General features: G+C 36.2%; 2 long non-coding RNA genes across 9 annotated transcripts; one reads left to right on the top strand and one right to left on the bottom strand.

The window, feature by feature from the left end:
• Positions 1 to 1,303: 1,303 nt before the first annotated feature.
• On the top strand, positions 1,304 to 4,343 carry LOC120328311 (uncharacterized). 2 transcript variants are annotated; one of them, XR_013477339.1, is made up of 3 exons: positions 1,304 to 1,507; positions 2,248 to 2,331; positions 3,778 to 4,343. It is a non-coding gene; the product is annotated as an uncharacterized LOC120328311 (long non-coding RNA). The 2 variants fall into 2 exon arrangements; XR_013477340.1 differs by having other exon boundaries at positions 1,329 to 1,403.
• Positions 4,344 to 6,038: 1,695 nt separating this feature from the next.
• Positions 6,039 to 11,622, bottom strand: LOC120328143 (uncharacterized). Of its 7 annotated transcripts, XR_013477286.1 has the most exons (8): positions 11,429 to 11,622; positions 11,261 to 11,364; positions 10,513 to 11,150; positions 9,729 to 9,792; positions 9,312 to 9,387; positions 8,966 to 9,008; positions 8,070 to 8,123; positions 6,039 to 6,283 (listed from the first exon to the last, which is right to left on the bottom strand). It is a non-coding gene; the product is annotated as an uncharacterized LOC120328143 (long non-coding RNA). The 7 variants fall into 7 exon arrangements; XR_013477287.1 differs by having other exon boundaries at positions 11,239 to 11,622; XR_005567614.2 differs by lacking the exon at positions 8,070 to 8,123 and having other exon boundaries at positions 11,261 to 11,622.
• Positions 11,623 to 13,600: the final 1,978 nt, after the last annotated feature.

Raw genomic sequence — 13,600 nt, 5'->3', positions numbered from 1 at the left:
AGTATTTTATGTGGCACTACATCCATTTTTAGAGCTTCATGCACAGATTCAACGTATTAATTATATGCAGTAACAACGTAATAATTGCGTGAAAAATCACGAGAGTATTTGCGTCGTTTATCGTCGGCTCTAATCATCGTCACCACTGAATTATCGCAAAACTCGGACAAATACACTTCGGTCGGCACTAGCGCTATCCGGAACTGCCTAACCTAGTCTTCAAGTTATTTAGACTCAAAAGTCAAGATTATGCCGATCAGCCAACACATACATCAGTCAGTAATAGTAACCTATTTATGATGTATCTAGGATCTATCAGGGTATCTCGACACGCGTCGACCACCCCTCCGATGTCCGAACGCTCCCTTTGCTGCCAATTTCTCAATGGTGATGCATTGTGGACGTAACACGTAAAACGGGCAAAAATATGCCCGTCTCGTTTCTTTTTAGGTGGGCAGTAGCGGGCGAGAACGCTCATTAAAGAGAAGGACTGGTAACGCTATAAACTATTCAGCGAATACATTCAGTAATGGGAGATAAATAGAAAGCGTGTCTGCCATATTTTAGCCACCTCAAAAGTCGGTTATTGCAATAATTCAAAGCGTACCACTTAAGCCCCCGCGTACCACAGGTTGAGAACCACTGCTGTAACGAGACGTTGCGAGAAATGAACAGATCAAATTGATTGTTTTGTCATAAACGATATAACAGCCAATAGCTGCTTAGAGGTATACAGGGGTGAACACGTGCGTCCAAGATTGGGAGTTCTGAAAATTACCATACCGATCCAGAAATTTGAATTTGAGCGTTCGCAGGTCTGGCTGCCTAACTGACGTTACATTATGTAGTTTACTTACTGTTAAATTTGTTTGAAGCCGGTTTTATCAATTTTTATCACTTACAAGTTAGTATGTTTTTATTTCATTCGTGCCTTGGCGGGTCACCGACAAAACGCGGTGGGTCACTTTGTGACCCGCGGGTCAATGGTTCGCCATCCCTGCCTAGGCCATGTCAACAGACGTTGCATAAGTTCAATTCCGATTATAATTACCTAAAGGGGTGAAGTCCCGTAAACGTCATTAATGCCTTTTTATGAACAAAAACATTTTTCACGTTAAGGCTGAGGGTATAACAAAATACGACGAGAATAACAAACAAATAGTTGTCTTCATAAAGTTTCCACGTCGGGTAATCAACAACAATCATTGGTCACTGATCAGGGTGAGAAAGAGATTACAGTTTCTTTATTATGAATGACAACTCCTCTCCTTGTTTCTCTTTTTGATAATACTCCTTTTTCTTCTCGTTCGACCTTAGAAAAATATTTGGCGCGCGTGCCACACTTCAGTTCAGGGTGTGGTAGCGTAAGTTCGTCTCCGCGTACGCAGTTTAAGGCAGGAAAGGTGAGGATTAAATTAAGTCGAGGCGCAGTTTTTACCACTTCATGGCAGCTCCTGCCACGAACGAACCGCGCAGCTCTTGCCATGTTTTTTTTAGCGCTATTCAGGTATTAGTATTAACGGTATATTCACAAACTAATGTACCAGATTTTAATTGATCATGCGGAATTATATCTACTCAAACCATAACCCCAAATCAATCAAAACTGTATTTATAAGAAGAACGTTCAAACTTGCCCACTATTTGTTACCATAAGGGACAGCGCTGTCTTTACGGCCCACCTGCCGTGGTTACGGCAGCAAAATTTTACCTGCCATTGGTTTTCAATTTGCTGCCGCGGTAACGGCAGCTCGTCATCGGTTTGTGGCAGGTAAAAAGTCAGTCGCCATAGGTTTGGCCGTAGCGGCCATGTTATGGAAATACCGCCATGGTTTTGCGGCAGCTGCAGACACCACAGAATACTTAAAACTGCACTTGAATGAGTCAGTTTATTCTCATTCTACATTCTCATTAGACTAAGCTAGAGCTTGAAAGTTTATAAGTAATAATCTATTCCGATACAATTAGGTAGCACATTTTTACAGTCATATTCTGAATTTTAAGCGTTTTATGATGAATATAGATTTCAGCATGGTGTCTTTTCTTATATATATACCTTTCGAGTGCATTTATTTACGCGTTTTTGCAATGTTATTCTTTATGGATCAAATCTTGTTTTCTAGTTAAATTTGTTGTAAGTTGTAATCCGGGTTAAAAAGTGTTATTGTTTATCATTTTCCTACTATGCACAACAACTTTGTATCACCGCTAAAAAGTAAGTCACAACTATTATTTTTAAATCAACAGGCTTAAAGGTGAAGAAAAAGTCGACCGACATATATGATATTGTCACGGCTGATGGTGGAATAAGTGATCGATGTAAATGGAAAGGTAGGTAGTTTTGTAAAAATGTTGCAACATCTGACATTTATAGTTTTATCATAACTCGATTATGAAGCAAATATTTTATAATTTTCAATCTGATGACAGGGCTTTGCGAAGATCAAAGATACCGCTTAAATGTTAAATGTTACAATTGATCGATGTAAATCAGAGGTCAGCAACCTTTTGACGCTCGCGGGCCAAAATTAAAGGTTGTAAGTCATTGGCGGGCCGCACATATTTTTTAGAAAGTCAAAAATCGAATCGATGACCGATGAATCACGTTTTATAAAACAGATCAGAAATTAAATTGTCAGCAGCGCGCGAAGACTAACCATTTGAATTTTTTTTGTGCCATTAAACCATTTGCACTTAGCCTCAACTTTTCTGCGTATTGTTGCCATTTGTCTAATCTAAATTATAATTAAATTATAGCCTCATTAAGCGAGTAATTGTGAACTATATACTTGTGACGTTATAATAAAATTTAGTCTACACGTAAATTCCTATCCGTAAAAAATATAATCGTGGGCCGGGGGCCGGGCCGTAGGTTGCCGACCCCTGATGTAAATGTACAGGTGGGTCGAATATGTTATCTTTTATTTTATGAAAAATAACTTTATTGGAAGCACAGGCGTATATGGTTTTGCGTTTTTCCATGAGTTTTTGTTTTTCAATGTAAACGATCGTAACCATAATTTGTTCTACACAAACAAAGTTGGTGTAGAAATACAGCACCAAATATTTCTTTCTACCAACTTTTTACACAACTGTGTTATTGCGTGTTACAATTGTAAGCGCTGAAAAACATTACTATACTGGTATTATCTTTCTTATGTCTCACCAAAATATTTTTACACCAAATGCATCTTTTATATAGCAGGCGTACGAATGCAAAATGAGTTTCTGAAGAAACAAGATAGCAATACTCAAATATATGGAGACGAAGTCGGAACGAAATGTCCCACTCGCATATTTTCCAAAAATCGTATCCTTATCGAATCTCGCGATAGCTACAGTTGGTGACTTCTAAATCGATGTATCTATTATACTGCGTGTTGGGTGTCGACGTATTACTGTGAACCACTAAATATCGCAGAAAGAGTGCCACCTTTCCAACCGAGATTAAATCAGACGTTTTTTGGTATTTTTTATTCATATATTATCGTTATGTGAAATTTGATAAATTGCTCACTGGGAATTTTCGGAACTTAGATCCCTACTCACGACTGTCTTTGGAGTCGAATGCGGTAAATTTTTGCTGTCGAATCCCAAGTGATTCTTTTTCGAAGTGTTATTCAATCTCAAGAATGGATATTATAATCTAATATTTTTTTTATTATAGAATCTGTAAGTGTAATTTGGGTAGCAATTTTAGTCCAGAAGTTAAAATGTTAAAATCATTCTGAGCGGTCGTGTGAAAGCACCATGTTAAATCAGTTTTATATATTTCAGGTACTTTCTGGACCAAACTGGAAAGATATTCATCTCAAAAGAAGCAGACGTACGATGGCAGTTTCATCTTGATAGCGCGAGTGTTTAAGAATTGTACAATCTGTATTTTCATTTTTTTTTTAATTATAGCTCATTACCCGGGTTTTAGGTCAGCGCTTGCTTAGCCGATCCTGATATTCACCCCACGACAGATTACCAACGTGGGCTATGGTGGGTAATGGTTTGGGATAGTATTGATTATCACCTCTTTGACTGTCGTCTAAAACGAGTAACTCTCTTTAAGTTGTGACTGCAATGCGGCACGTCTTATTTGGTGTAGTTTATATTAGTGTTAATTGGCCACTAATTGCACTGAAAAGTGGATTTATAATAAGTATATCCTAATTTCTCTTTCTCTTTGTAAACGAGATTTTTTTTTGAATAAGGTATGTTGTGAGTCTTCAAAGAAACGCAGCTTATGCTCTGTCTCAAATTTCGTTCTGTGCCGGAATCTTTGCAGTTTGTGTTATTTTAAGTTTGATTCCTTTTTCTCAATGGATATTTAATAAATATAACCAATGTGAATACTTCCATGCTGGCTCTGCGTGTGGGATTGGTTTGTCAGGTTTTGAATAGGTATTGCTTTTGATAAACTATAGCGATCATCTTGGTGTAGAAAGGGCGGGTGATATGTATGACGTCATTAAAATATGACGTCACACCGAGTAACGGCATTTTGGGGCAGGCCGGCGCTGAAACGGTGCGTAAATTTTAATCTCTGGCCGACCAATGGCCATATATAAATCGAGTATAATTACAAAAATTTATCTACAATCATGCTTGCTCATACATGACCCGGATGAAAATTTCAGAAATGTACTTTTTCCAAGTTCTGAACCCTTTGATTTTCTTCATTTTCGCGTATTCTTGAGTCTTTCAGATCAAAGCCTTCTTTGTATTTTAGATATCTGCGTCATCCAATTAGTGATGACACGAAATTGATAGGATATATTTAGTTAGCGGGATTCCAACTTTCGCCACCAGGAACAAATGAAAGGTATTTCAACCGCCTTTACCAACTTGGCCAAGGAGGAACATGATCTAAGTTCTAATTAATATTCATCAATTATCTTAAATGACTTACTAATTTTTTTTACAAGTCGCTTGAGATGATAAATAAATATTAGAACTTGGATCTTTGTCCATGAGTTCTGAAGTGGCCTAGCTGGTAAAGGCGCTGTGTAAATCATAAATTTGTTCACGGCGACCAAAGTTTGAGTCCCGCGAGTGTGTAACATCAGCTTTTCAAGTGTATGTCGTCACTGGGAGGTTGACTCAAAGAACAAGATTGCGAATGAAACTCTAGTAGTGAGACGATAAAAAACCCAAAATGAAGGAAATCGAAGGGTCAGACCTTGGAAAATAGTGAATTTCGACATTTTCATTCAGATCATGTATGATCAAGCATGATCGTGGATACTTTTTACCAATTATACTCGATTTATTTATGGCCAATGGTCGGCCAGAGATAAAAAAAATTGCGTCGTTTCGGCCCGGATCCGCTGCCAGCGGGCCCCAAATAACCGCTGCTCGGCCGTGACGTCATAAACAGGTGACGTCATACCGTTACACAATCACAAAATCGCGGCGCGCCCTGTACTAGAGTAGAGACATTTCAACTTCTCCACAGCTCTAGTGACCTAATATTTCTCAACAAAACCCATATCCCGACAACCCAAAAGCATCTAGAAAAGGATATTGCTTGAATAATTTTATTATTCCTTTAGCGCGAGAATAAAAGAGGAAAAAATATTGCGAAACATTCAGCTTACTTACTTTCACCAAGTGCAAGACTATAAAAAATATAATCTGGAGAATTTACACTTAAAATAACAACACATTCAGTGCCTAGAAAATTGTAGAATAGGTTTCGAGTTACTAATTGGAACGCAGGTACGGATAGTATTAGAAAGAGCGGCAATAAGATTCCAAAATTTCCTGCCATGATCAGACACTGGCCAGACGCGAAATGAATTATTAAATTCTGGGTAGATACCCGGGTCCCAGTGGCATACCTGCGGCTATGGACATAACCTAATAAAATTTAACTTTTAAATCGGAAACAATTAATCAAACTAGTTTTTTTTTAAATACTGTTAAATACGTTAAATTTGATAAAGAACTGATTAATTTCTTAAAAAATGTGATCGAACTAGAAATTAATCTCGTATTCACTTATAACGTTAAATGTAAATCTCAAATAAATGTAAATGTTAATCTCAAATAAACGAACAGTCGTTAAAAATTGTCAAGTCAGCGATCAATGGGGCGCATTTTTAAACTTTGCCATGGGCTTCTTTTCACGTAGATACGTCACTGCTGGGGCATGCATTGATATTTGACAAACATGGGTGCATGGATTGCTATAAAAAAATTGAAATACATGATTCATATCTTAAAATACTATTAAGATGGCCATTTCTTGGTGTTGTTGATCTCTTCTTTGACCTTGCAATCCACAACGCAACTAAAATACAAAAAAGAGATTGGACATTGTTCGTTTAAGGTAATACGATTAAACTATAAAATACATATATAATTCGTTTGAGAGCGATGCTTGAATATATGGACTAGAGATGTACCGATGTATCGGTATCGGGTATCGGTATCGGCAATATCGGTCATTTTTCCGGTATCGGCCAAGTATCGGTATCGGTTAGATTAAGGCCGATATTTCCGATATATTTACCTTTTTGATATGGCCAGAATGTTTTAAAAGATAAGTTGGAATACTACTTTTTAATTTATTTTTTGTCTCGAGAGATCGTGAGCTATGAGCCATACATGTCCCCACCCTTGCGAGAGAATAGGATGCACGTGTTTTTAGCTATTTATCAGCCAAACTAGCTCATCTAATTTGGCTATTTTCGCTGTCAAATTTTTATATTGACATTTATAATATTACATAGTAATTATGAAGAAATATAGACTGTTTGTCGTCAAGTACGAGTGTCATTTAGTCCGTCAACATCGATAAACTAAATTCCGACACAATTATCCCTCTACGCAGGTATTAATTTTTTAACTACACAATACCTTTATAGATATATTGACATGACCGCCTAGCCCTAGACTGTCTCAAAATATATGATAGCAATCGTATAATAATATAAAATAGTAAAGTAAAAAAACATCCTCGACGGTTATAGGTAGGCCTTCTTTTGGTCGGTGCTGATTGATATTCTTTCATGTTGGCTTTGACTTATTGCGTCGACGATTTAGATTAGCCACGAAATAAAATATTTGTAAAATGCTTTTAATTTGAAGATAGGGCGGCGGCGCTAGAATGTGTGGGTGATATTCGATATTTTTTTAAACACGAATAACGATATTCGAAGGTCGCGATAATAACATTAAATTCAAATTGGACATCCCGGCTTATGAGTTTTCTAATTGAACACCGAGATTACTAGCGTTACTGTGCAATGTATCTTAATCAGTTAAAGCATATGGATACTAAACATTAATTTCATATTATGTGATATATCTTTTTTATCGATCTGAAATAATGTGTACTATGAATAACGCTCAAAAACCATTGTTTTAACCCGTCTGCCCTACACAGCACACCTAATTAAGTAATAATTACATAGTATAGGTATCGGAATATCGGCATTTTTGTAGTATCGGCGTATCGGTATCGGTATCGGTGACAAAAGTGGTATCGGTACATCTCTAATATGAACACGAAAACCAAAACTAAGTTGCTTTGATGACGTCAACCTCACAAGGTGCGAAATTTTAATTTTGATATGTTAACTGCATCGCACAAACGAATTAAGAGCTCACTTGAATTTCTGAAAATTAAATTCGTTTAGTAGGTAATAGAGGAGATTGTTTTCACAACAACAAGACGATGTGTATGTCCACATATGCGTGGACGACTTTAACCGCATATGAAAATCGCAACTACAGTTTATTTCCGTAGGTGTAGAATAGAATATTCGGAGAAAAAGCAGCAATGAACGAGGCAAAAAAATGCGATTTAAGTTACTTATTTATCACACGGGTTTTAACTGGAATAAGGAATAATAACTTGTAAACTCGTCATAATCTAGCCACCGTGAACTGAATCTGATGACCCGTGAACTGGATTTTAGAACTTCTTTCAACAATGGCAAACGTGCTTTAACACTTAGAGTACACGAGACTGCTTATTAAATGACACGACATTCGGAATTCACAGCTATGGGAGACTATTTTAATATTCTAGATAAAAAACAATCGTCTTCTCCGCGCAGTTATAAAATTACCTAAATCAAGAGACGATTCGTGAGATCCGTCGTCGCGTGAGATCAGGACAGAATCTGTATATGATAAAATGAAAGTTAGATATCGGTCTTTAATAGGAATAGTTGCTGATCGTAGAGCAGTGCGGCGTGTAGACAACTTTTTAAGAATTCGTTAAACCAATTAAAAATATAACTGTTAGATTTAATCATTATTTTGGATATCCACGTTCCTTTTACGTATTTTAATGTGTTTTTATACTTTCGCCTTATAATTTGTTATTTGCAGTTAATACTTGTTGGAAGAATTTTATATATATACGTATATGCTTGAGTAATTACTGAACTCGACATCGCACTCAAATCTATCTTGTGGACTGAATTTGGCCTACTTGGAGGATAAAATGGCGGTCAAGAAATTATAGTCGAAAATTTACTTCAACCTCACAAGAAAAACAAAAATTTGATTTACTTTTGAGGACGAATTTGCGAGCAAGAAATTCTACAGTCAAAAATTTATTTCAAACTAACAAGAAAAACAAAGCAAGGTGCGTGTAAACTCGTCACATTGCACAATTCCGCATTAGATAACTAACAAAAACTCAACAAGTCACGAGAATCGTTAAATACTCTGGTATGTTTCAACCATGTTGGGGTAAGTTATGTTGGATAGGATTTCTGGACTCGAGGTGGTTTACGTAACAGCTGGTCGGTTATAGTTACCTCCGCTATCGAGTTCATGCATCCAAAACTAAAACTGGTTAACTATTCCCATACCCGACATGTACTGGTAGCCGTACGAGAGGGACGTCTTATCGGAAGAAATTGTCGAGTCAGAAATATCCCAGCAGAATTGAAAAAAAAAACTACTTAATGATTTCAGCCAGATCAGAGAAGAAACATATACAACTTGCATATACCTTTCGCTTGCATTGAATACTTTCAAGCACTGATTGACAATTTCTGAAGTAAAATAAAACCACTGCATTAACATTGTACGTTGAAAACTTTTGAAGGTAATTTTAATTTATATTGTTTAATCCATACTTGTTTTTGTTTCAGACGTAGCGAAATACTACATTGATTTCATAAACAGTTTTCAGCTTGCATTAAATACATTAAGGACTAATTGCCCACTGCGATTTCGGTAACATAAACATCGGATTCTGAATATGCACGTTAAATATTATTTGAAAAAAAATTAATTCTGAAGTTTGTTTTAAAAATGAATCATGATGCGAAACGCAACAAAATATAATTACTTACATATTTTCTTATATTTAAGACTCCTCTTGCTTCCCAAATGAAAACGTGAAGAAATTCAATCACAGATTCCAAGTTTCTGAAATATAAACAAAAAGCTCGTTATTATATCATGGTGATAAACGGCAAACAAGTTTTATGGGGGAGACAGTAGCATGAAACAAGCAACAGTGCAGCAAATTACTTGTGAGGCAGAGATGCTCAAATCTATAGAAACAAAGGCCAAAATGAGTAGTCCGTGTATGCAATTTGCCACAGCAGACTATCGCCACAAGGACGTCATCGCACGAATCCCATAAGCCCAGAGAAATAATAAAAATAAATAAAATTAATTGTCGTTAAGCGGAAAATACAATGTCCATCAGGCGTCGCATGGCCTGAGTCCATGTTTAACGATTGTGTTGATGGTAACTTACTTACATCTACCATGTCCAGTTATGCTAACGATCGTCTTTTATCCACTTTCGTCTGCACGTGTATATTACTGCAACATAAAATTGAAAGGGTAATTCAGTAGTGGAAAACTTCGCAATTGCTATAAGTCGTGAAATAGGGCCTTGCGTACTTCTCACGAAGGGCAAATTACTTATTGCGTAATACGGTTTTTTCTTACTTATCGCTTTCATTAAGAAAAAAATCGCTATGGTTGATGGAACTATTACAAGGGTATTGGTTTTACAATATAAGAAAGTTGGAAGAATGAACGACTTCAATAGGACTGCAGATGCACATCCATCAATACCAATCTAATACTTCATACTTAACTGAATATATATTCGTTCAACCGCCTTTCCTCCATCTGATCCCAGATGCCCACAATTCCAGAATTTCTGATCTTATTCCACCCCAAATAAATAAATTTATGCCTAATATTATTCTAACTGCATTAAATAAGCGTATAACTATAAAAAAAAAACATATATCGCCTGCAAAGAAACGAGAGCTGTAAAGAAAGCAAGATCATTTCTCCGATGGGGGTTAGGATTGTGGCACTAAACTTTACCAGTCCCCAACAAATGTACGTTTCTCAGCGCAAGAGCCCATTAGTATAAAACCTTCATATGTAATCAGATTTATGTAAAGTGAATTACATTAAGACAATACAATGACACTTACGAAATCATAAAACTTCCAGGACTACAGTATATATGTATTATATTGCCCGCGCTTGTGCACTTATGGCGTTAAATGAATTAGCAGTTACCTTATCAATCCTTGATCGTCTCCCGTGAGCCTTCAATTCGTGAATTTGACAACAATCATCGCCATAATACCATGTTACGGCCTAACTAATATTATTTATTTTATAGTTAGTAGTCATCCAGTCATTGTAACTTTTATTTTCGTTCCACTTCAAAATGTCCACTTCGTTGACATTTGAATCAACAATTGTAAGCATAAACATAGTCTTAACTAACTGCATTAGTATGGCTGTAAAAGACTCAGAAATACGGTTGTAAAGAAAAACGCTAGATTATGAGAGAATGAACATAACACATGAGAAACAGATAAAAAGCCAAAAATAAAAAGCAAATAAAATCCCCCGTACTATATCCGGAACATCTCTGCACAACCGCATCTTCGCCGGGTTTTCAATTCAACAACGATGTAGATCTTGCATATGAAATGGTTCAAACATCTTTGCGCAACCATATCTTCCCCGGGTTTTTGCACAAATTCTCTCTTCAATATCAGATTAGTGCTATATTATGGTCTAACTGAAATTCCTAATTTACTGAATATTTATTTAATAGTAGCTTCTGTTCCGCTCTAGCAGTTCCCGATGTCAACATTAGCAGCTTGTTTACATCCCAGACATCCAGTCAGTTCGCATAACACGATCTGAAATATATTATTTAGATAAGATGCAACATATAAAATGAAAAAAAAATAACATGAGATAAAAGAAAAAATAGGGTAGGAATTTAACCAAAACGTAAATAAAGTTTTACTTATTCCAACTTGAATGTTCTCTTGTCGATCGCCTCCATTTGTTTACGCCGTCGTCTTTAATTCAATAATTACATACCAGAATCATTCAGTAGTACGCTACGACCTGAATGAAGAATAAAGTTTATCTCTAATAATCATGGCATCTTCCGATTAGGATTTCATCTCACCAATTTCATAACTTGTAATCAAAATTCCACTTTGTAGACATTTGAATAAGTAGTATATACAGGCCCAAGTTTGGTCTATTTGGATAGCTTTAACAATCTTAAAATGTCTGTAAGGTAATACAGGCGTTGGGCTAGCGAAACAATGATGCACATGAACCACTAAACGTAAAAAAATCTGGAAAATAAAATCAGCGCTTACCCGACGGCGTCAAATTTGAAAAGACCGCCTCGGCACAGACAAATATTGACGTGGCAAGAAAAAAGCGTGATTATAATAAAGAAACCAAGAGCGGAGGAGATCGCGAACTGAAGATGCCTTTTCATTGGTTATTAGGAATCACATGACTACTTGACGTAAGAAAAAGGCAAAACAACCAAAAAATAAGGTAATAAGAAAAACAAAGCGAGGTGCGAGAGGAAACGATGCTGATAATTTTACTTTAGGGTGAGATTATTCTGACAAGCCATGCCTGAACGCCTTTATATGGTGACAATTGCACAATGCGATTTCGGTAACACAAACATCGGATTCTGATTATGCCCGTTAAATAATAAGCGAAAAAAAATGAATTTTAAAGTTTCGATTTTTAAAAATAAATCATGATTTGACACGAGAAAATATAATGACTTACTTACTGAAATATAAACAAAAAGCTCGTTATAATATCATGGTGGAAAACGGCAAACAGAGTTTTATGGGGGAGACAGCAGTATGAACCAACAAGTAACAGTGCAGCATATTACTTATGAGAGAGCGATGCTTTATATATATATATATATATATATATAGCGACACGAAAGCCAAAACGAGTAGCCCGTGTATGCAATACGTCACAGCAGACTACCGCCACAAGGTTTGTAATTTTTATCGTTGATGACGTCATCGCAAAAATACAAATCCTGTAAGCCCACAGAAATTTGAGAAATAAATAAAATTTATAGTCGTTAAGCGGAAAATGCAATCTGGACACACCGGAAATTTGAAGCAATTGGTCCAGTAGTTGATGAGAAGAGCGATTTTTTTATAACAATATATTACCATGGAAATGGACATGAGCAAGAAAACTAACAACATAATAACATGGCGATCCATATGTAAATTTCGTGTACAATCATATTGAAACAAATAACCAATGGTTACTCATCTCCATCAGTCGTCACATGAACTGAGTTGATACAAACTCACTTTCAGATACCATGTCCAGTGATGTGGAAAATTCGCCTCCAATCCAATTTTGTCTGATCGTGTAACAGAAAATTGGAAGGATAATTTAGTTGCGGAAAATGCAATTTTATTTGCTGTAAGGCCTACTTCTTGCAAAGGGCAAATTATTCATCGCGTTACGGTTTATTTTTCTATCTTACGTTAAGACTTCATCAACGAAAGTAATCGCAATGGTTGATGGAAATCTTACAAGAGTATTGGTTTAATAATACAAAAATGTTTGCGTGATAGCCCACCTTTAACAGTTAACAAGAAACGAGCAATCTAATCTAATACTTCATACCTAACTGAATGAATCTTCATCTAACCGCATTTCCTCCAACAGATCTAGATGCCGACAATTCCAAACTTTGTGGTCCAATTCCACCTCGAATCAATAATTTTAGGCCTGATATTAGTCTAACTGTATGACTAAGCATAACTGTAAAATCATAAAATTGCAAGATAACGAAAAGACTGGTAATGAAGCCAGATCTTTTATCAATTTTGATCGCACCACATTGGGCAAGTGTTCATGTGTTGCCCAGAAATTAAATGGTGCGAATGAATATCGAATTAAACAATTACGACCAGGCCAATATAGATTTATAAAAACAGCGAAATATAATTGATTCCGCACTTCTGAGATATTTTGAAAATCAAGTATCAGTCTTTCCCAGTCAAATTTTCCCAAATCCGATCATCACGCGCAAGTTCTGTGAAACTACACAACTTATTTATTGCTTGACAAAACCTCGATTAGAGAAATGAGACTATACGTCCGATGCAGCCTCCAAACGAACTCAATGTAAGTCGCTTTTATGCCCCTCAATAAATACGAATTGTCTGCTTTTGAACCTAACCATAGTCACAATTTGTTTTTAAGCCTCAATATCAATACAAACTTATAAACCACTATGTGACAACCAGACTATTTGTCTCCCAACTTTTCCTGAGCTATTGTAACT

Source organism: Styela clava, chromosome 7 (assembly GCF_964204865.1).
Source record: "Styela clava chromosome 7, kaStyClav1.hap1.2, whole genome shotgun sequence".
Classification (NCBI taxonomy): Eukaryota; Metazoa; Chordata; class Ascidiacea; order Stolidobranchia; family Styelidae; genus Styela; species Styela clava.
Note: the sequence above shows the minus strand (reverse complement) of the source record. Positions and strands in the feature narration are given on the sequence as shown.